The 26331-nt window shown below is 49.7% G+C and overlaps 1 protein-coding gene across 7 annotated transcripts in view; it reads right to left on the reverse strand.

The window, feature by feature from the left end:
• The window catches only part of SCAF8 (SR-related CTD associated factor 8), a 181915-nt gene that overhangs the window by 27229 nt on the left and 128355 nt on the right, over nucleotides 1-26331 (reverse strand). For 2 of the 7 annotated variants that reach the window (XR_005079671.2, XM_037126127.2), the window contains one exon: nucleotides 24134-25243. The exons of the other annotated variants lie outside the window; for them this stretch is intronic. The gene's annotated coding sequence lies outside the window, so the exon portion shown is untranslated. Of the gene's footprint in view, nucleotides 1-24133; nucleotides 25244-26331 lie in introns of those variants that run through there. 7 annotated transcript variants of the gene reach the window in all.

Raw genomic sequence — 26331 nt, forward strand, 5'->3', positions numbered from 1 at the left:
CAGGCCTCCTAACACCTCCTCTGGACCATCACACGTTTTCCAACTTGTCTTCCAACTTCCAGTCAGTCTATCACATTATAGCCAGAATTACTTCCTCGGACACAGACAAGTTTAGATCACTCCTGTTTTTCAGAACCTTCACTAGCTCTATATTCCCAGACAGATGAAGTCCAAACAAATCACTGTGGCATATGACCAGTTTATAGTCGATCACATTATCAGTCTGAGCTAAAATGACGTTTTCTACCAACCAGCATCCACTCATGCCTCTGCTCAATGAACATCCATTTGGCCCTCTTAAAAATGGGGTGGATTCAGGAAGAGTAAAGAAAGTATATCCCATTCCCAGACCTCCGTGTGCACACACTTTGCCAGGAGATGCGGGCATGTCAATAAATAAGTGTAACTGAGGTGGGTTGGTGACTGCGGTTTGGCCCCGGTCTGGTGCATCAGTCTCGCGTTCCAGGAATGCCCACTCACCCATTTTCCCGGTGTTCTGGCCATGCTGAACTTTTTGCTACCCCCAAATGTGCCGGGTTCTTGATACCTGCGTATCTTTATCTCCAGTGTTTGGAATGTCCTCCCTGCAGCCCTGCCCAGTGAGTCCCCATCCCTCCTTCAAAACTTTGCCTGGTATCCTCACTTCCGTGTGGCCTTCCCCAATACTCCCAGGTATAATTATGTGCCCCTTTTCAGGGCTGCCTAGTCTCACTTTATACTTTGCTGTATCAAGTTCTTACATTGCACTGCAATCATTTGTTTAAATGCCACTGCCTTCTGCCACAGCGAGGGCAGCCTGGATGTTAAGGAGTCATGGCATGCAACTGGATTAGAAAGTAAATGCTGAGTGGTAAAGGTCAGCAAGGGAAAACCAGGCCCTGAGAGCCAAGCCACTTAGTTAACTAGCCCATAACTCTCTCTAGGCTAAAATCGGTGACTTTTGCAAGAAAAACCACTGAGCCAAAGTCTAACGCGTTTCTCTGCAGATTAGCATCTGTACATAAATGTTCATACACACAAAGAGACAGGGTGACACGGGCAGACATTTACCACCTCTGTGGCCACCACCCAGGCCAGCCGAGGGGCTGGAGGGCAGAGGGAAGTCGCTGCTGTTCCCCTGGCCGACGGCAGCACAGGGGGAAGCATGGTTTCTTCCCCACCAACAGGGTCCTGCAGCTCACCCCAAACCCCCAAGACCCTGGGGGCCCCCAGTCGCTCTCCCTCCTTTTCCAGGGGCACTGGGGGAAAACCCTCCATGCCTGACACAGCTGGCAGCCTGCTCCTCTGGTTCAGCTCCCGGCACTCCCCTCTCCCGGCCAAGGCACAATTACGGCTTGCCGGATCCTTGGAAGGATCTGAAGTAATCACAGGACAGGCTCCAGACACCCGGGTGTCACTGCAGCTCCTTATGCAGCAACTCCATCCTCTGTCCTCTGGGAGGACACAGCAGCCCGCCCGGCGTGGGGGGCCTGCCACGTGGCCAGGCCCCCGTCCTGACGCCTTCAGGCCAACCTCAGTGAGGTCGGCTTCACTGCACAGAGGAGAAGGCCGGAATTCAGAGTGGCTTACCCAGAAGACATTCGGAAAGCACAGCCATCTGGGTAAGGTGCAAAGGAAACCAAAGCTATGCCATCTCGTCGCCGAGCCTGCGCAGACACAGTCTCTGGGAAGCAAAACTCGCTCCCTGTTTCTTTTCTGGAATGAAGTCTACAGCACCGCTTTTGAAAACATTACATAAAATTAACTTCAGAAAAAAAGAGGAGCATGACCTAATAAAGTCTGGCTAGGAAAAAAAAAGTTTCAAAACTGACAGTCTGCCATATGGACCCTCAAGCCTCCGGAGCCGAATGCAGTGTTTGCCCAGCAACAGCCCTGCCCAGGGCCAGGCAGGATGGAGGGGCCAGGTGTGAGCATCAACATCAGCATCAGCATCAGCATCAGCATCAGCATCAACATCAGCATCAGCATCAGCATCAGCATCAGCATCAGCATGCGTCTCAACTTCAAATGGAGCAAAATCTCCATTTCTGCAAACTCTCCCCTTCCAGATAAACAATGGGGCCGGGCCCCCAGTTGAAGACAAGTCATGTCCAGCCCCCAGAGCTCCCCCAAACCACACACTCCTCTCACAGCCTCGGTGGTCATCTGCAAACATCCTAACCTCAGCCAGGGCCGTTTATAAAAGGGCTTGTGTTTAACTTTATTCTATTTAATTCCAGCGCTTTCTTCCAGTACCCAATCTGTACATAATTAAAGTCACATTGCAGCAAACGCTGAATGGTATGCTAAGTTTTACCATATGTATACAATTGCCTGGCTGTAGAATTTGGCATGCCTGCAGCGGTCCATTACGAGGGGCGAGCCTGGCTTATTTTGGAGTATACGTTATGTGTTTTGGACCGGGTCTGTTTTCTACTTTTACTAATGCTGTCTGTGATGCTTAACCCTTTGTCAACGGTCACCACGGAGTGTTCCTGCAGTTCCACAATGACACCACTGCCCCTTGGCTCAAAAACTATCTGGCTCATGGGGGAAGGCTCCTTTGAAAACTTTCCATTTTCTGAACCCAAATTAGCTTTCTCAGTCTTAACAAAGGCTGAGCAGATACCATCAAAGCCCCGGGCTCAAGTGGACCGGAATGGAGCAAATGCCGATGGAATCATCGCTCCCAAATCCTAAGGCAGACAGAGGGCACTCCTTGAAGCTTGAAAGAGGTAATTTTAGGACAAAAAGAGGAAGTTCTGTACTACTGTAGATAATAAAAATATGAAACTTGTGTCCCAAGAGGTAGCTGATAAAACATAAAGGGATTCACAAAGCAGTCAGCAAAGGCTCCGCAACAGAGCCACCTCGGAGGAGCATTCCTGACATTCTGAGACAGAGGGAGGGAAATCGTATCTCTCTGCCTTATCACACACGCACACACACGCACCCACCGCCTTTCCTGCACAACCACCAAAACCCTGAGGCCTTTGTCAGAGGAGGCATTCTGGGCTGGATGAGCCTTTGGCCTGCCTCCGAGTCACTCAGTGCAGTCTGTTAATATAGCTGGGAAGTTGCGATTTCGCCTTAAGACATTCTTCAATATAGATTTCAGAATGAGTTGAAATCTCTCTTAACATTTGACATGAAGAAACACATGTTCTTAATCTGCGGGTTTAAAATTGTTTTCGAATTACATCAGTCTCAGAAGATGAACCAGGCCACCCACCCTCACCCACGGGGGCAGAAGAAGAGCAATGTAGGGTAACACTGCTCTGCAGCTTAATGTCTTACAACAAGTCAGCTCCTAAAATTCTTTTAAGAGGGACTTTCATTGGGAGCTTAAAAAAAAAAAAAAAAAGCTTTGAAATCCAGAGAGTATTAGCTTGTTGCTGGAGGCAGGAGGCGGGCTAAGCTGCTCAGAGGGGAGTGAAGGTGGAGGTACCAGCACCCCCAGGAAAGGGGGCCAGAGAAAGAAACGCCCTGCGATTTCTCCATCAGCTCCAGTGCCCAAACAAGAGCTCAAAGACCTCGGTTCTCAGGGTCAAATACGAAACTGCAGCACATTCCTATCAGAAAACTGCCAAAGGAAGCTGGAGGATTCCTCCCTGAAAACAGGTGTTGTGGAACATTTATAGATAGAATTAAAGACAAAACGTCTCCTATTTAAAGCCTGGGTACATGGCAAGTAATGGAAAACAGAATAGCTGGACGGTCAAGTAAAAAGACAAAATGAAAGTAGGAAGATGCTATAGTGGGAATAACAGCCCGGAACTAGGGGAGAGAAAGACCCGTGAGGAGAAGCTCTGCCTGGGAGGAAAGGAGTTTTTGCAGAGGGCAACGCAGGCTAGGACACAGGACTGTCTGACAGCGACGCTGCTGCCTACGGCGCCCGTGTGGGCCTCCCACCCCTCACACCAGTGTGTCCCCCTCACACACCTGCAGGGAAGGACCCAGCTCACCTGTCTGCAGATGAAGAGACCGTCTCGGGAGACACTCCGACGCCAAGGTGACAAAATTAGTGACGAGTGGCCTCCTTGACTAGAGTCCTATGCCCCTTTTTTCATGCAAATGACGTGATTACTGACTTGTTAAACGATTTGAAGGCAAAAGTAGAAAAAAAGTTTTCGCCTTTTCTCTCATCTTGCGTCTATTATACAGGGGTGTGCAAAAGTAGGTTTACAATTGTGAGTATGTGAAACAGTTTATTCTTGTATTACTATTTATTATTTTTGTATTATTTATCTGTATCACAACTGTAAACCTACTTTTCCTCACCCTTTGTATATAAGTAAATGGGCTTCAAATGTCTTCCTCTCCTTTGAAGGATATAATTTAATCATTCAAAGAGAAGTAAGTAATTTAGAGGACTTATAGGATTATTTCTGAAATGATACCATAACTCATCCCCCACATCAATTATCCAGGCAGTAATCAAACTTAGGGGGAATCATAGGGCCTCTCAGGAACCTGGAGCAAAAAGTCCTTCTTTCATGTTCCAACAAAATAGAAAAATGCCATATTCCATTTGGGACCTGCCACTGGGACCAGACAGAATTTCGGGGACACACAGGGGCTTTCTTTGATATCAGGTAGAGTTACGAACCTAGCAGAGGAATTCAGATGAAAAGAACAACAGATGCAAGATGTACTGTACAAAAGAAACAAATACTGTAATTATCAGTCTTGATTCTAAAAATAAAAGACTGACGGGACCCGAGTGTCTCGGGCAGAGTGAGTCACAGACCAGCCTGAGTGGCCGGTCTTATCTCTTTTCCGTGGGTTAGTCCCTGAACTTTCTCTGCTCTCCTCCTGCTCTGGGTGGGATTTGATGTGTCACTGGTCTACAGATCAAAAAAGCTCATTGGAAACCAGCTCCCTATTTATTCAACACATTTTAGAACTTCGTTCCCTTGCCCAAGAAAACATAATACACAGCTTCGTCTTGGATATTTCCTCCCAAACACTAAACATGTGCACGTCTTTAACTTGGTTTCTCAGCTCAACATTAGCTCACAAGCCCTACGCCACCTCTTACATAGAGTCGCATGGTAGTAGATCTATTTTCTAGCTCCCCTGAAAGATTAGAAAATAAGGGAATAAGGCCTAAACTGAACTACAAGTTAGCTTAGTGAAAAGTCCTTCTTTCAGGCTCTTCACTTAGAAATAAGCATTGCTTTCGGCCCTGGGTGGTGTGGCTCAGTGGATTGAGCACCGGCCTGAGAACCAAAAAGTTATAGGTTCGATTCCCAATCAGAGCGTAGTGGGCCAGGTCCCCAGTAGGGGGCACATGAGAGGCAACCACATATTGATGTTTCTCTCCCTCTTCTTCCCCTCTCTCTAAAAAATAAAGAAATAAATTCTTTTTTAAAAAAGAAATGCTTTCAGACCAGTCCTGAGGGTTCAGTCTCCACAATCACACATATCTTAACTGATACAGAAGCATTAAGATGCTTTAACCAAAATAACTATTCTGTATTACCCCGGTAAAGTATCCACAATTTTCCAACCCATTGTTTCTGCAGGCTGGAAAAACCAGAGGAACCAGAAAAATTCCCTTCTCAGGAGATGGTTGGGCCGAGGATTGGGAAGTGGCAGGGTGAGCGAGGCTGCCCCCTGTGCTGCCATAACCCTAGTAAGCAGCTCTCGGCACAGCACAGGCTGGCCTGGAAGGAGGCGGCTGTAGAATAACGAAGGGTCTTTGATTTTGAGTGTCACTTACTTGCATAGGTAAAACTCTAATCTCGAGCTCAAGGGCTCATCCACGGAATCAAACTTTGAGCACAAGGGCCCTTGAAGGAGCCAAATGCTCCTTGGAGCAAGAGGCCTCGCCTTACTTGGGCAGAATTAATTTACTCTGTTCACTAGAAACTCATCCTGTCTAGACCGCGGGGATCATCTCAAGTGTGCGAGTGAAGAAGAAACCCTCTGCAGCTCCCTCCTCTCCCAGGTGAAGACCTCGGGCCCTCTCCCAGCAATTACAATCAATCTCAAGAGTCCTTCAGGCAATAAAGGATGCTGAGGCAGCTGCTTCTTCATTAGCCAAGATTAAATAGAAACCTGTCCAGAGCACAGCACTCACTGGCCGACAGCAGCTCAGTCCCCGGCGGGTGGCCAATCTAGATGAATGGAAATGCCTTTTTGTCTACTTGTATCAATTACCGACAGACGGATGCTATAATCTCCAACTATGACTGTAGGTTCGCCTGTTGCTCCCTTAAATTCTGTCAATATTGGCTCCGTGTCTTCTAAGCTCTATTACTAAGCCTAGGCAGATCGTTATGAATGTGTTCCTGGAGAACCGCTCTTTTACCGCTGGTAACATTCATCCATTCGCCATCCTAAAGTCTACTTTATCTCGTGTTAATACGGCCACTCCAGCTTTCTAACTCATACTGTTCATACAACATATTTACTCCATTTTTTTACCTTTGACCTACCTGTACTTATATTTAAAGGCAGCCTACCATTTGAAGTTTTATTTTTCTTTAGCCTAACAATCTCCACCTTCAAATGCAAGTATTTGGTTCATTTAAATTTAATGTTAATTATTGATGTGGTTAGATACAAGTCTGCTACTCCAATTTGTTTTTTGTTTGTCCCATCTCGGTGTTTTTGGTTTTTTTTATTCCTCTGCTCCTCTCTTACCTTTTTCTGGACTAATTAAATATTTTTAAAACTAGTCCTGCTGCCTTCTTCACTGTGCCTCTTTGCATTTTTTAAAGAACAGCTAATATGACTTTACGAAGAAATTTTTAAAAACCTAACACCCGTGCTTCAGGGAACTGTATCAGCACATAAAACCATGTAATCAGTTACTGGCGAGGCCAAAATTCTGCCCCTGACACCCCCCCCCACCACCACCAAAGTCCTTATCAATAGGGAAAGACAATTCTCTCTGTCTTCTGAAGACGCTTCTAGTACTATGATTCCACACACTACAAATATTAGACAAGTTTTTCTCTAACTTCGCTTTATAGTAATTTTTACGGAATCTAAACCCCTGAACCTTCATGGTCTCCATCCTAAGAACCCAAATTCCTGAACTTCTATTTTGTTTCCTCTCTACTCACATAGGCCTGCAATCCATTCTCTGAAAATATGTTTTAAAACCAAGTTTCAGGCCTGAGAAAACTGAATAAATCTAAGGCTTGCCAGGAGTGCCCTCTTGAGGAAGCCTTTATAAAAACGGTGAAAACTGCATTGGTGTGAATTGGTTGTAGCAGCTCCTCCTTCAAGGAGCTAAAAGAGAATCCAGAAAACACACTGGCTAAATTATGGAAGCAAATCTATCTTCTTATTAGAAATAATTCTAACTCCTAAAAGATAAGGCGACGTCTAGCAGAAAAGGAAACTTCACTGAATGCAATCCCTACATATAAAATAACAAACGCTGGGAATACGCTAACGCCCAGAAGGATAAACGTGGTTCCAGAGTTGTGGTGGGAGTTGTTGGTTTTCGACACTGTTCCTCCTCCAGTAGGGAGGTGAGCTTTCTCGGAGAGAACGGTGGTGGGTGCGGATGCAGCTGTGGGTGTGGCCCACAGAGGTCAAGGAGACCTCCGAGGCAGAAGTCACAGGGACAGGGTTTGCATTTGTACTCTGCCACTTACATGTGCCCTGGGGGAATTTTTCCAGTCCCCTTAAGACATCTGCAAAGTAAGGGGATGAGGGAACTGACCTGAGAGAGTGGGAAGAGAATCAAGCAGGGGAGGCACCAGGACCCAATCCAGGGGAAGTGCTTGTAAGTGCTGAGTGCTCCACTCTCTATAGTTTAAGACCTTAGATGAGGGGCAAGACACCACCTGTTGAAAAAAATCACCAGATGCTTCTTGGACCCCTTGTTACTGGACACTTCCCTGTTAGCTAAGAAAGGTACACGTTTCTAGGTTTTTCACCCTCGAGACATCGTCGGCCAAATGGAAGCAGTAACAACTGTGGGCTGTTACAGGTGGTGCACGCACGACACCTGGGCAAGTGCGGTAGATCAGTGGGCAGCCAGGTAAATCGCCTGCCTGATTTCCACCCAAACACGCCGGCACACGGGGGCTGCCGTCCTGCCTCGATGCTGGAGGTGCATTAGGGACACTTCCCGGTCCCTCCACCCCAGACTTTTGTACGCGCAGGCCCCTGTGCTGAGAACTTCTTCATCAGCGCCGAGTCTCCTATTGGTTTTTGTTCATTTTTTCCTTCTACATGTCCACCTCTGCCTGCATATTCCAACAGCTCCCACAGCTGGAAGCCCAGCAAGAAAGTCTGTAAGATTTGAATAGTTTTGCAAAGGGAAGGAAAAAGAGGCAGAAAGATAATGATCTCAGTTTCTAGGAGACTGAACAATGAGTGCTGGGAAAACACCTGATGGAGAAGCATCTGTGTGTGGAGAGCTCAGATTACATGACGAGGAGGAGGACTGACCAGCCAGAGGAGTCGGGGCCTGGGAGACCCGCGGACAGCGCAGAAACAACTTTGCAAGCAGCCAGCACTTCGCTCAGGGCCACAGCTTAACAAGTGCAAACGGGGGACATCTGAGCACACAGACCCTTACAGCAAACACTGGGCATCCTCCTGGGGCCTCAGTTGTATTTAAAGACTGGGAGGAGGTGTAGTCACCAGAGTTAAGTGGTTTGATAGATAAACTATGACTTGTGCATCAAAACAGACCTATGTGTTGGGATAAAGTGCAGTTCGCACTTTTTCATGCTCAAACAGGAGTACGGTGATTAAACAAGACATTTCAGTGCTATGTCCTTGGCCTCCAGGTGGGGATCTACTTTTCCTCCTTTGCCATGAGGGGAACATGGATGGAAAAGGTAAGACGTGCTGTCGTACAAGGGCATTAGGAAAAGGCCCCTTACTCCAGGCTTTGTGAAACCTGTTTCGGGCTCACCCTGGTGACCATTCCACGTGCCTCTGACATGCAAGTCTATCCTCGGGGAATGACTGTGCATAGAGGATGTGCAGAACCTTCTGGAAGGTTCTAGCTGTTGCCTCTTGTAGGGAATCAACTCTCCTGACAGGCCACCAACCCCCCTGCCCAGGCTGGTTCCCCAGCCTTTAAAGGTGACAGATGTCAAAGCCTGTCAGGGAAGCGGGGTAGAGTGAAGAGTGGACCCAGGGACAGGCTGGACTTCTCTTCCTGAGAAGGATGAGCTGTGACAGGGACAGTGTGTAGGTTCCCACCTTCCTCCGGGGACCTGGGAAGGCCTGGGAAGGGCCCACAGGTGAAAACAGAAGCTGCACATCACTGTTCCCAATGGCCTCGCTGTGACATCTTTGTTAATCTTGATATGCCCGAGATGGAAAGCTTAAAAGGGAAGGTGATAAATAGAAGCTTCGAAAATCAGAAGCACATGACTTAGAACCACGATGCAGGCCTTTGTTTCTGCAGCAGCACAGACGCCCCGAGCCCTCGGTCTAGACAGCCATGGAAGCTTGTGTCCCTGCAGAAGGGACAGTGGTGTGTGCACGTGCCCTGCACTTCAAAAGCACCTGCCAGGAAACCTCAAGTTCTGCTTCTTAGAGACAGTAACGTTCAGTCATTACAGCCCAGGTCCTGTGAAACAGGTACATGTCGCAATCCCCATTTTCTGGTAAGGAGGCAGGCACTGCCGATTCCTGTTACTAGTTTTCTCCCTGATGATGTCGACTCCGTCGAGCTTACTCAGGATGGACATCTGTTTAAAGTCCGTGGAAATCAAATAATGAGAGTTACGGCTTCAGATCAAGGTCCTCTTTCACTTTAAAAGTTTTAAAAAGCAAATTTTAAAACTGAGTGTATATCTTGGTACAGAAAGAACTGGGATCACAGGAGAAAACAGAACTGGTCCCCGGTTCTCATCTGCTTATTGCGTCCCAGCATTGGTTCTCACGACGCCGTGTCCGGGTGGGCTGGCCCACTGCTCTGTTTGGAGCGGTCAGGGAAGGAGAGGGGAGGACAGCACGGACCCTTCCTGAGGGGGACCCTCTCCCCTGTGGGAAGGAGGGAACTGCTTGCAGGCTCCCTAATGCCAAGGGTCACGTGTCCTAGGGCACAGGCAGCCAGGCGAGGCCCCGTGGTCAAAGGCTGCTGGAGCTGTTGAAATCGAGAGGCAGAGATCTAGAAGCTCCCAGCCCCTGCCTGGTACCCGAGGGCACAAACCTCCCAGGGCTGACTGATGATGCCTACGCGTTTTCAGGAAGCCCACTCACTCCCTACGGCGCTTCCCACGTTTCCCTGGGCGACCCTCGGAGGACATACAGCCTATAGGGACCGCCAGTCGTGTCTCGCATGCCTCAATCCTGTCCCCTCCTTTCGGTCTATCCTGTCCTGGCTCCTACAAGGGATCTGGCCGGTCCCTAAAGAAATAACAGCTCCCACGCACTGAGTCCCCACCATGCTCCCAGCACTGTGCTAATGGCCTTGTCTAACATACCTCACTGGATTAACCCTTACCAGAATTCCCATCTCTGCTTTCCACCCACATCACCCTGACCAGTGGACCCCCAGTGCCCCCGCTCTCTCATGCCCCTGGCTGGTCCAGACCCCACACTGCCACCGTAGGGCCCCTTCGTTTGACAGCAAAATGGTACCACAGCCATCCACTCAGAAATCCGTGACTCCTCCCCTACCCCACTCGCCCTCACACCCAGCTCCCCGGAAAGTCCTACCACGGCTCCGTCCTAAAACATGCAACTCCCTCCTCTCGCTTCTGCTTCTCTCATCTCCGCGGGGCTCCCGTGACCTGGTCTTCCTGCCACCACACTGGGCCCCAGGCACCCTTTTCTCCTGCTGGCGGCAGAAGAGGCGTGACCAGAATGTAACATTCTCCACGTGAGGCTCCTCGGGGGCCGCCCATCACACTGACTTTAGTGTCAGCTGGAATGCCACCTGTTTGGAGACAGCCTCTCCTTGGCCACACTTCATTCCCTGTCCCCATGGCCCCGAACTCTCGGCTTCAGACTCTTGCTGGGGTCCTTGCACTTACTGCAACCAAAATTACTTAGCCATTTTCTGTGGCTCTCTTTCTGTCTTAGAACATAGAGACCCTGCACTTCCCTCCTGCTCCAGAACATATTCCCCACCTGGGGTGGGAAGGGGTTGCTCATCACCGCATCCCGGCATCTCAATGACTATTGGTTGAAGGTCGAGTAAACAATCTGGCCGGTACTAGGGTCTTGCTCTGCCCCTTCATTCCACCCCACCTACCTCATCCTGCCCTCAACTTTTCAGCCCTCCTGGTTTTAATGAAATATCCCACCAACAGCCCTCCTGCCAGAGGGCTGAGATCACACATCCTGATGGCGACCTTGGGCCGCCAGCTCCCATCTCCCTGAGCAAGAACTATGGTAACTGAAGCCTGAGAAGGAATTCCAGGGCTACACTTCTGTCTAGCCGAGGCATCTTCAAGACACAAGAAGAGTGACAAGTTATCAGAAGTCCTGAAGTAGGAGGCCACAGAATGATAAAGGGCTTCTGATGATTCCACTGGGTTTGACCATTTTCCCAACTTCTCATTCATCACTTGCTTCACTGTGGAAAGACCTGGCAGGAACTTGCCTGAGCACACAGAAGCCCCGTTCTCCCTCACCCAGCTCCTGGCCTGCTCTGGCTACGAGCCGGGAACCTCACACTTGCACATGTTCGCCTGCCCTTCCCCCCATCTCTTCCTGGGTGTCCTGGGAGGTAGGGAGGTAGGTGGACAGATGCGGGGCTCAGCTCCAGCCCCACCACTTCAATGAGCTTTGCCGCTGGGTCTAAATTCCATCGCACAGGTAAGAGAGAATCCTTGTAGGTCTGTTGTGCGGATTTTGTGAGAAAATATATCTAAAATGCTTGGTGTGGCGCCTGGCTCCCAGAGAACACCCCACAGGTTCAGAGTCATTCCCGGACGTGCGGATCACCAGCTGGGCCTGTGGGAGGGATGGCGAGGTGGGTGCGTCCCTTCACAGAAAAGCCTCGGTACCGTGGAACTCCGTCCCTGAGCCTGTTTCTGCAGGGCGCTGTCCTCTGTCAACCTCAGTCACCTTCGGTGGTCCCACAATGCCTTCCCCTTGTAGCTAGCTGCACATGCTCCCCTCCCCACTCTCTTCCTTAGCAGGGAGGGAGGGAGCTTGTTTCAAAGCCATCAACTGTCTGGCATTTAACTCAAAGAACTCCATTCTGGTTTTGTGGAAACATTTTATAAACTAGTGGAGGTCATCTGTATTTTTATCAAGGTCTTCTGAAGGGTCGTGGATCTCAGACTCAGGGTTCCCGTGAATTAGTGAGCATGCCTCACTCGCTGTCCCCAGGCCACTGACAAAGATCCATGGATAAGAACGAGGGCTCGATTCTACTTGGGTGACCTCTCAGGCGGTTTGGCTCCATAAACAAAGCAGCGCTAAATTAGACTGTGTCTGTATCTGCATTTTGTGATTGGAAGCTGCAGCGGTCTCCACCACACCAGCATGTTGATTCTCTAAAGATGGAACTTCCTAAGTCAAGGCTGTCACGAGGCAAGTATGTGAGGGCCCAGTGCACGTGCAAAGAAAGTGTCACCGCCTGGCGGGTGCTTACGCAACCAACTCGGAAGATTCCAAGACAAGGCCAGTTCTCGCCCGCTCTCCCCACCCACTCCCTGCTTTCCAGACATTCTCTGCACATGAGGGTAAGTAGATACAGGAAGAAAATGTAAAGTTTGAATCACGTTTTCCTTGACCTTGACTAAAGCATTTTCCAACATTCCACAAGGATTATACAAACCCGGGTCCTTCCTCAGTCCCTACCACACCGGCAGGCTTTGTTCAGTGGAAGGAGAGGACTGACCGTGACTTTCGGGGTAAGAGGAGCCGCTCCTCTGACTCATCCTACTGCACATGCACTTCCCACCCGCCCGGCTGGAAAACAGAGATGAAACAGAGAACACTGCCTTTGCTCAGCATTTCCTATAGACATTCTGCTGGCTGGTGCAAAAAGGAGTTGCATTTCTCTCACCGTAAGTCGGAATCTTGTCACGGTCTTGGCAACACGATCAGTCTGATCTTAATGCAAAGACCTGACTGCCCCTTGGCAGACGTCATTCTGAGATGTTCAGACAATGGCACGAAACAGTCACTCGGATTCCCTAAAGGCCATGCTCAAAACACAGTCACGGGGCCCGGCGTATCTGTGCAGTCATGCCTTCTCCTCATGGTACTTCAGGCCGGAGTCCTTGGAAAGCTAGGCAGCATCTGAGCTGGACTCAGGGGCGTTTAAAATCATCGTCATGATATGGCACCTTGAACTCCCACTCCAACCTTCATCTACGCATATCCAAGTTCCGTGTATGCAAGTGGAAATCCTTAAAACCGTCCGAGGGGAGATGCATGTTCGTGGTTCTGCCTCAAAGACCCCCGCTCAGGCCAGTGGCAGGGGTGGGGCACTGAGGCTGTCAATCACAAAAAGGCAGCTTGTTACTTGCTTCCCTGCTTGGCCACATGGTACATTTTGGACAAATACGCTTCCAGGGCCTACCTGCCAGGGATGTTTTACCACTGAAATCCAGGGTTACTATTAAAAATTGGTTATCCTTTGAGGACCCCCACTGTCTATTGAAGAAAAGAGGCCACAGATCAACTGTAGGGAAAGGAGAAACTTCTGGACAGGAACACAACCAGAACGGCTCATCCTTTGGCCCTATCCTCACTGTGCTACAACTGCTAAGATTACCCACCATTCATTGAAAACATCGTTGTTGCAGGCACCAAGCTGAGTGCTGCATAAGTATCCCCCTTACTTATCTCCACTGTAGAGATGCAAAAACAGGCTTGAGGAGCGTCAACCACGTGCTCACGGTCACAGACCCAGTCGGTGTAGAGACTCCAGAGCCAGAACTCTTCCCTCTACTCACAAACTCCCAGGACAGCCACGGCCTTCCCAGAAATGCCTGCAACTCACACTCATTGCTTCTTGCAGCGCAGTCCAGCCTCCTCACAGAGACTGAATGCTAAGTGATGTATGTGAGGTGACCTTGGGGTGATGGGAAAGAGACCTGGTGTGCTACCACGAACCACTGGAACGGACTTGACTGTGTCAAACAGAAGACAGCTCATTTTCCCATTAAATTTTCAATTGATCAACCATGGCTCACTTCCCTCTGATCCCTACTCAAACAAACGTCGTCTCCTCGGCGAGGTCTTCCCCGACATCTTCACACAGAGTGTCAGCCATATTCCCCCTGCTTTCCAGTCTATGCTCCTGACCCTGCCTCGTTCTCTCTGTAGCACCTACAACCACCCGAGATATTAACACTGGCTGTCTCTTCCCCCTCGTCTGTGAAATCAGGGACTTTTTTCTACACGTTGTTGTGTTTCGGGTACTAGACAGTGCTTGGCCAACATTAGGTGCAATCTATTAAATGAATGGCGGTATTTGTCGAAATCTTAAAGTGAGCAAAATGCTGCGCTGCAGGCACAGAAGGCAGAAGAGGCGGAGCGCCGAGTTCCTTGGCTCCCGCCCCTTCCGGTTCAGACCCACAACTCCTGTGCCATCCGTGCAGGGACTCCACCCTCCCGCCTTGAGCTACTCGCTGTTCCCTGCTGTGCATTTTCCGACCCCCCGGCTTCTGCTGTGGGGTTTCCTTACTCTGGAACCCCAGGCCTCCTATCTGTAGTCAAAGCCCGGCTTACAGGCCAGCTGTCCTGTGAACCCAGCTCCATCCCTCCCCTCCACCGTCCAAAGAATCACTCTCCTCTGGGCTGCGTGCATTTTCTGTTCCTCAGTTAAAGCACCGATTTCATCCTGCCTTGTAGAAGTTTTACGTAGGTCTTCCCAGCCATCTCCAGGACAAGACCTTTGTGCCTTACTCATCAGCTTTTCATTCTCTTAATGGCAAGCAGGTTCTTAGCCGAGTAGGAACTCAATTAACATTCCAGAATGAATGCAATCAAGAGAACACAGGCACACCAGCTCCCACAGGGGAGGGCCAGCGAGCGCAGCTCAGACAAAGAGCAGGACACTCCTCATGGAACACCCAAAGTTCAAGGACAAGGTTACTTAACCAAACCACTTTGAAGTCTTGTCTTTTTCCCTAGAAACACTCAAAATGTCTATGACTGAGCATTTGGTCTATGACTATCTTTCATGGGGTTAGGCCCCAAATTACAAATAGAAAGGCAAAGTGGCATTCTGAGGCTCCTGGCATTTATGTGAGGCCCCCAGACCCTGAGGTACCAGGTGACATGAGTACAGTTAGCACTAAACAGCGGGCACACCCGGATGACAACAGCGTTCCCACGATCTCAGCGCTGAGCGTACAACAGCAACAACACTGCTGAATGCTCGCTGGTCTGGGGCGGCATGGCTCACAGGTAACTGTGCAAAGGATGGTCACTTCCATCACCTGCCTGATGGGACCGTCCAGGTGGCACCGAGACCACTGATGGGGGACGCAGTGAGCTCTGTAAAGCAGAGAGCACAATGACCGGGATGCGTCCACAGAGGAGGGTCCATGTCCAGGCAACTGAGACCGAGCAAGTCCCTCATCGCCCATTTCCCTGATTTGGACTCTCGCATCATGTGCCATTAAGATGAAGTCACTAGAGACAATGATGCATAATGCTGGGCTGTGCTTAAAGATAAGAAAAGGTGGTCAAATGCGGGGATGCGAGGAGCCTCGACTTTGGCTGGTGAACACACAATGCAGTGTACAGATGATACGTTACAAAATGGTGCACTTTGAACCCATGTAATCCCATTAGCCAATGCTAACAACTTTTTGAGCCCCCACTGTTCCGGGGAGGTGCCGGCAGGGGAGCCGCAGGGAGCACCGCCGACCGTGGAGCTGACAGCCTGCCAGGCCCGAGGAGCAGCGGTGAAGGGAGCCTGTCACACGGACAGTCCCGCAGGCACAGTCCGCGACGTGCTCCGCAGGAAGGTGACGCAGTGCCACGGGAAGTGACAGGAGGGGCTGGCCTGGAAGGAAGGGTGGGGGGTCCCAGGGGCAGTCACACTTGAGTTGAGGCCTGAAGAATGAGTACAAGCTGGCCAGGCTAAGGCGGGGCTTGGGGGGCCCCATTAGAGAAAAGTGTTAAAGTCCTGAAAAAATACTGTCTCCAAAATATGAAGGGAATGGCAAAGCTGAAATTACTGTTTAATAACGTTCCGACAAAACAAACCACATTGTCGGTTTTATTGTCAGGATTTCGGAGTCACAAATACTGCCTTGTGTTTCTTAGAAATGTGCAGGTTGAGATGCTCCGACTTCATGAGACCCCCTCGAGCACACGGAAAAGGACTGAGAAACCACACACACCCTTAATGGAGGCTCTCATGGGCAAATAACTTCAAAAGCTGAAATATAAAACCCTTTAAAATACTTTTGCACCAAAAAAAAAATTTAACGTGGCAGGTGGGTGCATTTTACGATATTTGATAGACTATGAGCTGGAAGCCTTCAAAATAAAAATACTATTCACCCCTAAAAGCTTGCTGCAGCCCTCAGGGCAGGGCGTCTGAGTGGGACGAGAGAACATCCCCACGGCCTGAGTTCTGGGGGGTGGGAGGGTGGAGAGGAAGGCAGAGAGAGGCAGGCAGAGCCAGAGAACCGCAGGCCTGAGCAGCTCACGTAAGGGTTCTGGGTTTTATTCTTGAGAGATGGGAAGAGATGTGCGTGCCGCGTGTTTGCACAGACTCACATTTTGGAATGAGGCGTGGAAAGGCCATGGAAGGAGACAGGCATGAAGGTGGGGCCTGTTAGGAAGGTTCAGGAATAACTCAGGTAAGAAACGACGGGCATCTGAATCAGGGAACGTGATGGAGGTTAGAGGGACGCCCATACTGGAGGATCTGCTGGACTTTCGTAAGGCTGCTTCTTGGGCCTAAGCCTGGTCCCTTGCACGGACTTCTGTTCCGCAGTCACCAAGAGTGCCCTAGCACCGTTCAAGAGACACTCCAGAGAATTTAATATTCTACAGAGGGCTGGCAAGAAGCCGTGGGGAGACCCTAAGGGAAACATAGAAAAACACATTAGGGCATCATTCGGGCTTGGGGTCATGGTGTGTACGGGTTGAACGCACAGGTTGGACCCATGTCCTGAACTTTGAGGCCTGCGAATGTGACCTTATTTGGAAAAGGGGTAGTAAGTTAAGGATTTCTAAGTAGAATCCTCCTGGGTGGGGTCTAAATCTATAATGACAAGTCTCCTTTAGGGAGAAGGGGGAAGACACAGGGAGGAGGAGGTGGCCGGCGAGGACGGAGGCAGCCCTGGGGAACTGACAGGACACACACAGAGCAGGCACGGAGGCAGGCACCCCAAGAGGGACCCCAAACTGTTCCTCATCTCCACCTACTCCTCACATACCCAAGGGCCCGGAGCTGCCTGGGCACGGAGGCCTGAGAGGCGGTGTCCCCTGTGCCAGCCTCTGGATGGCCTCCTTCCAGTCCCACCCAGGGAGAGCTCGCTCTGTGGCCCCCGAAGCCAAGGTCACGTTGCCAGGGGGCAGGTACGGAGTTAAGGGACTTAGAAGGTGAGCAGAGCCTGTCTGGGGGGACAATTTGAGAGAACGGCCACAGAGCCCGGTAAAAGCTTGAAGATGTTCTCCAAGTTCTGAAAAGGAATGTCTTTAACCTCTCCGCCTCCCAGCACCGGCTCCTCCATCCTATCATCCCACCAAAGCCAGGGCAAGAGTAGCAGGCCCCTGGCTGCTCAGTACACCCTTGTCCTTCCTGGCTGTGGTGGAAGGGCTGCACTCCTGGGTCTGTCCTTGGGCTGCCGAGCACAGCTGGGTGGGTTGCCCGCCACACAAGAGCACTGATGAGGGGAGCACAGGGGCTGGACCCCAGCTGTGCTCCTCCCACTGCCATGTACCCTTGAGGCAAGGGGGCCCCCTTCTACCATTGCCCAAAGGTGCAGGCTGTGCCGGCAGCAGCCCTGTCCTATCTGGGGTCCGTTGGCCTCGGTCCCCAGCAGCACAACCCGAATGGGCTCCTCCTCGTCTCCAGCACCAGAGCACTCATTCTCTGCCTCCGCCTCCAAAGGAAATTCCACCCCCTGGGGCCGTCCGAACCTCCTCTCTCCTTCCTGCCGTGTCCCCACACCGGACAGGGTCTTCCTTTCCTGCCCAGCTCAGCCTCTGATGCCCAACACTCTACAGCAGCTAAGAAACAACCTGAACAAGCACATACTCCTGTCGAAACAATGACTACCGCCTTCAGTGCAAAACTCACAAACGTGCACATGCAAACCATGACACCACGTCGGCAGGCGTGTGAAAAAGCAAAGGAACAACAAAGACATTTTCTAGGTTTTACCACGTGGAGGAGTTGGCCAGGCCAGTTTTACACAGAAAGTTGATGCAACTGTTTGAGAAAAATATGAACTAGCCTGTTCTAAAATATTCTACGCCCGTTAGAATCAGTTATAACAAGAAAGTATTCTTTCCTTACTTGTGCACTTAAAAAACAAAGAAAGTTCTGAGACCACTGGTACGAACGGCGGCTGAAGTGGGAGGTTCAGGAAACCTGGTCATTCGAGTCCTCGTCACAGACTCTGATCTCCAGTGACCAGGCCTGATTCCCAGGGTGCCTAACGACAGCTGTGGAAAGTGACACTGACGTCACAATGCACAGGACGTTCGACCCAACCAACCGGTGAAACTGTTGCGCACAGAGTCTACTTACGATCATTTCCTCCTGTCGTCCTGAAAACAGTCGCACTAAGGAGGCACACGGGTCCCCATTTTGCAGACCGGACACTAAGGCTCAGAGGAAAGTACCACAGTTAAGCACCAGCACCAGGTGGAGCCGGATTTCAAGGGCAGATAAAGGTGACTCCAGAGCCTGAACCAATAACCAGCAGGCCGTACCCTCTCCTGGGCGGGGCCTTCAGCGGAGCCCACAGACACCTCCCACGCACAGACACCGCCCACCAACGGACAGGCAGCCCTGGGCGGCGACCTTTTCCCTCTCATCCTCGGCTGCACTGGAGTTGTCAAAGTCCTTCCTCCTGCCAAACCCATTTGGCTGAGGAGCCATAGTGAAAACTAACGAAAAAGAAGAGGCAAAGCATCCTTCCCTCAGGCCTTTGTTGTATCTCCTGCAACACCCCCTCCCTGAAATTCCTGAGTTAGAAACCTAATCCCCACTGTGATGGTATTTGGAGTCTTTTGGGAAGTGACGAGGTTGTGGGGGCACAGCCCCCCGAATGAGATCAGTGTCCTCATAAAAAAGACCCGGCAGAGCTGCCCTCTCTCCCGCACGTGTGGGCGCCGGGAGAGGATGCCCTCAGCAGACACCAGATCGTCTAGGGGCCTCGACCTCGGGCTTCCTGGCCACCAGACCCGTGAGAAACACATTTCTGCCATTTACAGGCCTCCCAGGCCGTGGGTTTCTGGTGTAGCAGCCAGAACAGATCCAGGCGCCTACTTTTCACAGTGAGGGCCTGAGCTGGCCTGCGGATTCCTGCTGGGACTCTGAGCCCGGCCGCTGCTTCACTGCAGGTTAGAGTACTGAGAATTTCCAACAGCTAGAGCAGTTCTACCTTCCTTTAGTGCCCTCGGGAGACACCGTTCTGTATCACGTCCGAGCTGGGGGAATCGGGGTTGGGGAAAGGGCGGCCTGACTTCCATTCCCGCTGTGCTCCTAGCTGCCTAAGGGGCATTGAGCAGTGCCTTTGTGTAGTTCCCGTATTAATTAAGGTCGGTCCTTAAGTCCTGGATGGTGACTAAGCTTTTTGCTAATGTGATTAGTCATGGCCCTCATCAAAAGCACATTTCAAGGTGCTAAGATGTGGCCCATCACGTCAGCCAGTTAAGAACCCCTGGGCTTTTGGGGATTGTTCGGGCTCCTTGCAGCCCTGACATTCTATCTACCCTTCTGTGATTCTATCATGAGGGTAACACGCCCCCAAACTCCGCTCCTCGCCCCTCCATAGAAGACCACTCCCCCAAAGACTACCCTGGACAAAACAAGACAGACTTTCTATTCTGAATCACCTTCACCTCAATGGGCATTGTGTCTGTGGTTCTTTCTTTTCTTAATGGAGTTAATTTTTGTTTATTTGAGATGAATACAAAACAATAGCTGCATTTGAAAAGAATGGAGGAGAAGAGAGACTTAGTAGATTAAAAATATAATCGGGTGTCACACTCCAATGCACCAAGGACCTGGGAACTTACGGCAACCCCACTCCCTTACTTCCCATCCCAGCTGTCCCTGGGGGTGTGCTTGGGGCTGTGACGAGGTGTCCTCTGCAAATGTGCCCACCCCAAGTTCATGGAGTCAAACTGGCCTTTTCGAAAGCCTGCACTTTCTAGTTTTTCTCAGGGTGATCCGCCAAGCAGACTCGGTCACAAAGCCTGGGGCGTCCCACCCGACCCTGGGAAAACGGATGGACACAACGGCCTTATCTCTGAGTGTCAGGGCCGATCACAGTTCCAACCAGCTCCCAAGGCAGGGACAATTGATCGCCCAGGGCTGTAAGCCTGGCAGTCACCCTACTTGTTTTCACTTTCACGAAGCGGACACCCCAATTGACCGAGCAGTGCGTCCTCACGCAGGAACGGACTGAGCAGTGCTTCAGCCTAGAGATGAGCAATGGCGGCCACCGGTTCCCACGCTGAACGCGTTCCACGCACCATTTGTAACCACCAAACGTCAGCGGTAGTCTCACCGCACAGAGGGGCAAACGGCCGCACGACGGTCTCCTCTCTGGAGACGAGGAACCAAAGCTCCACGAGGTTCAATAACTCACTTCAGAAAAATGTGAGGGAAGAATAACTTGCCATGTATTCTGCCTACTCCCAAGCTGTAGTCTATTCTTGTTCCATTAAATATACTTCTTAAAAAGTAATGAGAGACCTCTCAAGAAACTTTGAATCCTAGCAGTTGAAGAGTAAAAGTAGCTTCGTGTTCCATTTATAACTTTCCAAAGTTGGTTCAAGCTCAAGTCACTGTGCCCAACAGCAGCCTGAGGTTTTCCTCCCATCCACGAACAGCTGAAACTCGTCACCTCTCACTTTGAATTTAATGGCAGCATTCGCAGCGGCACTTGTTCCCCTGCCCAAGTTGCAAGGTTTAGAAACAGAGAGATCCTGTTTAGGGGCTGCTGCGCGGAGCGCCCACCCAGAGAAGGTGTTTGCGAACTGTTGCTCCCGGGAACTGGGCTGCTAGGCAACCGCAGTCCAGGCAAGTCCTTGGAAACAGGACACCTTTGAAAGGGGAAGGCTCACTCATGTCAAGTAAACAATCCCTGGATTCTCAAAACCAAACGAACAATAAACTGGTCACTGGCTAGAAAAGAGCAAAAAGATAAACTATGTAGAAATGGTTTTCTTTTTTCTGTGGTGGAAAACTGAGCCAACACAAAACTAGTCATTTGTAGAGAAACAACTGGTTTCTACCTGCCTGGGTGAGCCTCTTGCGTTCATCTTCCGCACGACACACACCTGAAGGCCTTTTGCATAAGCAGACCCTAGTGATGGGCATCAGCATCATTTTAATCCGCTGCTCTACCTCTGGTCTCAGCACAGTGAATAAATGAGTGTTGGACGGAAGAATACTGGTCTTTGGAGACAAAGGGACAACATTCTCATCAAGAGCCAGACCTGGGGGCTGGAGGCAGACCGTTGTGAAGGTGACCGGCTTTGCCCATGGCCAGGACCACTGCACACAGGCGTGGCCCGGGCCTGCCCCGGCTCCAACCGCAGAACCCCCGGCCGGCCTCCGCTTTGCGGTGGTCTCCGTCCAGGCCTCACCTTTGGAGGTCTTGCCTCTCTGAAACCTGGGTGGATTCTGGTCACTCTGCTGGGACCTCCAGCCCCATGAAGTGTGTGCATGGGCGCATGCTTATGTCTACACAGGCAAAATCAAACTCTTGATAACATGGACACCTCCTCCTTCTCACTGACTCTTCCCCCTTCCCTGTCAGCACCGGGTGTGGGGGGGGCTTTTAACTGTCAACACGACTCCTCATGAAGGTCTTGTCAGATGACATAAAGTAAGAATTTGTCTCAGTTTTCAAACATTAAAGAAAACATCTTTTGAGTGGCGAATGCTACTCCTCCATAATACCCTTCTCCTGATCCACGACAACCAGACAAAGTTGCCAAAGGTATATTCAGGCTCTTTCCTAACTGTGCGAGCTGGCGCCTTAGCGATCGGAAAACCACACTGACTTCTCTGGGGGATTTAAACATTCATATTCATTGTATGAACGGTATGAACGGTACTTGAGCATGTATTTAAAAGTTTAGATAAAAGTGTACATACGCATGTTTCTGGTTTATAATCTTTCTTCAACTGTCTATAGTGATAGCCATTTGATCTAGTTGTACATTGGGGGATTAAACATTTTAATTTTTGGAGCAACACATACAATGTGTGAAAATGCGCTTTATTTTATTTCCATGTAAGCCACAGGTAGAATCTTTTTTCTCTGCTATTTTAAAAACCATTTGAAAGAGGTGTGTGCCTTGGAAGAAACAAGGGAAGTAAACAGAGCACGTCTCACATAAACGAAGAGGCTCAGTCAGTGTCTATAAAACCATAGCTAGACCCGCCCCACCAGGCCCCACCCCTGGTACGCTGTCTGGTGAAGGAAAGCCCAGCCATAACGACAGAGATCCGATGCCTGCAGGGTGAGATAGGCCCTGTTTCAACAAAGGGATTCAGAAATAGCACATTTAGAGTGACTGCTAGTAAGGAGTAGAAAGAGGCTTTCTGCTAAAGCATCAGATTTGACCCCTTTCTTAATTGCTCATATTCCTAAATCATTTAAAAGATGACTTGCCTGGGATAAAAGTAAATAGCTATGTGCAATTCCTATACAGAGACCATTCTGAAACAGATGTTTGGGTTCTTTTTCTCCTCTCTAAAGAATTTATTAACTACATAAAAAAATTCCTTAAGACCACCCATCTCATTTGAATGAGATCTCAGTATTAGAATTCAAAGTGAGAGGCCAAAACTCACTTACAAAACCAAACCGCCCACATCCAGGATTCCTTCTAACTGTGTGAATGCCCCAGAGCTTCAGCCAGTCAAAGTCACCTAATACTGTTTTTAAAACCCACTCAACGTGCTGGAAGTCCCTAGAGACCGATGACTTTAGAAAGCTTTCCTGTCCCGCTGCCACGGAGTGCGGCCTGTTAAATATTCATGCTGCTCCATAAAGAGCTGGTCCAGATGCTGGGGCAGAGGGCAGTGGGGGCCCCGGAAACGGCAATGCACCCAGGGAACAAAAGCAGCAACCTCTGCCCTTCCTATTGTGCCTTGGGATTTTTAAAAAGCCGACTCTTTTAGCAGCTGGGCCCCGGCTGTGCACCTGAGCATCAGCAATGCCCCTCCAGCGAAGTGCCAGGACTGCCCAGGAACTCAGTTCTGAAGGAACTGTCCTATTTTTAAGTTCGTTCGCTATTCTCTTTGTCCTCCCACCTCATCCATGGAAAAGAACCCCAGAACCTCCTTTCTATGTTTTCCTCATTTAAGAGCTCCACAATCATTTGCTCATTTTTACGCCGATGTCCAGGCGAATCCTCAGATCTGTACTGTTCCTTTTTGGGGGTGGGGCAGGCGGGAGGGGAGGAGGTGGGGTGGGAGGGGGGAGCCGGATGAGTGGTGAAGCCTGTAAATCTGCCAAATGCCAATTTAGTTACTGAAGAATAGAAAGAAACCTCTTTTATTTCTGTATCAAATGGGGTCAAAGTGTCAAGCAAGGGCTAAGTTTCCTACAGGTGCCCATGTTTGGATTTCTTTGCAGTTTTTTAGATTTCTTACTAGGACATGGCGCAGTCAATGAAAAGACACTGTCCCACTGGGCAGAGTCAAACGGAACAGATGCCCTTGAAAAGCTGAGAGCTGTGGCCACAGGACCCACGACCTTCTCCAATCTTCCACTTATTTAATAGAGAACATTATAATCAGAAAGAATTATATTCAATTTAACAGAAAATGGAGTATACGCAGAAATAGAAGATGGCTAAGGGACGATCTTTAGGAGTTGTATTTAATCCATGTTGCGGAATGCATGGTAAAAAAGATCGTAACATTCAAAACTATCTCAGCCTTTCGACAAATAACAAACATAGAATCTGACAGGGACCCAACGCAAGAGGCCGTGAAAGGCCTGTGCTGTGGACGCCTCTGTGCCCAGCTGCACGGCGAAACAAACTTCTGGGCTGCTACACAGAGATGAAGCACAAAGAAAATGACTAGCAATCAAAGTTAGTTTCAATTTTTATTATGAATGGCCAAAGTGACAGCGTACTGTGAACGTGTTAGGTTCTCACTGATGGAATTTCAAGGGACCACAGACTACAGCATTCCAAGCACTTTTAATCTGTGACAGAGCCAAAACAAACAAGAATGACAAAAATATTCTTTTAGGTACAAAGAGTGCTCAGACTTGAGTTTTTTCCCTGCAGGTATTGTGGACACTGGTAATTTCCCAAGCACAAATCCTGATCTGAATACTTAGAGCAAAGTTTTACAACCTGTGCCTGAATAAGAAGCCAGTAAGAAATGTACTTATAAAGTATGTTTATAACGCAATGCAATATGCCCGTTCTGCCGTTCTCGTCTGCCCCCACTTCTCTCCTACCACCTGGTCCTGCTGTGTGTCCCACGAGGACATGGAGTGTGACGCTGGAGTGACTCACCCAGAAGACTGCAGCAAACCTGCATTGTCTCAAAGCTGCGTTTTTTTCAGTGAAAGCTTAAGACTTTCAATATCTGAGACTATCCAAGGAGATGACTAATAAAAATGGAAGAAAGCCTCCAGTCAAGAACTATAGTCTATGCATGTTGTGTTAAAAAAAAAAGCCTCGGCTTCCTAAACCTACAGTTCCAGGAATCTGTAGGCAGTTCCAACACAACGTGCCTTCTTTCCTTTGAGGGGTCTCCTGGCAAACTGTCCTCTCCATCACTGGTACTGGGTGCAGATACGGATGGAGTCTGGCGCCACTCACATTCCCATCAGTTCTGGTCCAGTGGAATTGTGTATCTCTTACGGACGCAATACTGTTCATCTGAGTGGATCCTCCAAAAGAACAATTATGAACTAGAAACTCATAGAGTTTGTGTTTCAAATTTATAAAATTAAACCTGCTCCAACAGGTAATATAGGGAGGCATGCTTGCGACCTCTGGATTCAAGCAGAAGCAATGCCTGAGAGCACAGAGCCTTCTCAACAGGCAACGGCGGGTTCCTTTTAACGCTTCCTGAAACAAGATCCGATGTGGCTGGTGCACATTAGAACTTTGAAGCACGTCTCACTTATTTCTACAAGGCCTGGGACACAGGAAGCTGCCAGAACTTCATTCATCTTGCCTGTTGACAAAAGGAACAATAACTGGTCATCACTGGTCAATGGAATAAGTTTTCCAATTTTTTTCTCATGATAATTCCTAAAGAAGAGCTGGTGTCACTACAACAGCAAATGTTTCAATGCTCGATGAATCTGTGTTCTAAAATGCCACGTCTCCTCCAGCGTACGCAGCTCTCATCTCTCTCCTCGTGCTGGGACGGTTCAGGAGAGACCCCCGTCCTGGCCGGCAGGACGCCCAGGCTCCAGATGCAGTTCCGCCAGAACCGACGGTGTTGCCTAACCTCGCTGGGCCTTGGCTCCTTCCCGAGAGGCCAAGAGGACGTCAGCGGAGGAGGTGTGAGAGGCAGGCCACTCTCCCCGCGCTAACGGGTCCATGCAGTCCTGCCTCCAGAGTGCCCTACAGAGCACGGCCAGGTACAGCCCCCTCGGTTGCTGGTAGTGGTGCAGCTACCACGCCTGTGCTCGGGCTGCCTGTGGGCGTGGGTCAGCGTGGGGTCTAGAACCAGCTGAACTCCCAAGGGAGTCTCAAAGTATCTGTTAGCATCTGAAGTCAATTAAAACCTTCTTAAGTGATGATGTGATGAAGTTACAGGGACGTAAAATTCTGAAAACACTCATTTCTATATCTTTTACTGTTTTAAGATCTAAGAGTGGCATTTTTTGGTACTCGCTTGTTTTCTTAAACTATGAAATAATTATATAACACCTGAAACACATGAGTAAGTGGAAGAGCTTGGAAGCAGCATGTAAGAGCTCGCTACACAGCCTCACAATTCAACGAGTTGGACTCGTTTACGCAGTCACGCCGAGTAACCTGACCAGGACACACACACGTGCTGGCACAGGTGGAGTCCAGGCAGCAGGGGCTCTGCCCCGGAAACAGGCGCTCTCACCACTGGGCCGCACTGCCCCACCACATCCGGTTCAACTGACCACAGATCGGGGCTGGGAAGTTCAGGGTGACCCTCATGGCCGCCAAAGGTACAAGCACAAATGAGGTTAAATACTTTAAATTTGGGGGCAATTAGTTCTCATTAGTAACATAATAATAAGCTTCAGTAATTGAAAACTGTATTTAGCAATTTTGATA

The sequence above is a fragment of the Artibeus jamaicensis genome, unplaced genomic scaffold, assembly GCF_021234435.1.
Source record: "Artibeus jamaicensis isolate MK-2021 breed Jamaican fruit bat unplaced genomic scaffold, CSHL_Jam_final contig_497, whole genome shotgun sequence".
In the NCBI taxonomy this organism is placed as follows: Eukaryota; Metazoa; Chordata; class Mammalia; order Chiroptera; family Phyllostomidae; genus Artibeus; species Artibeus jamaicensis.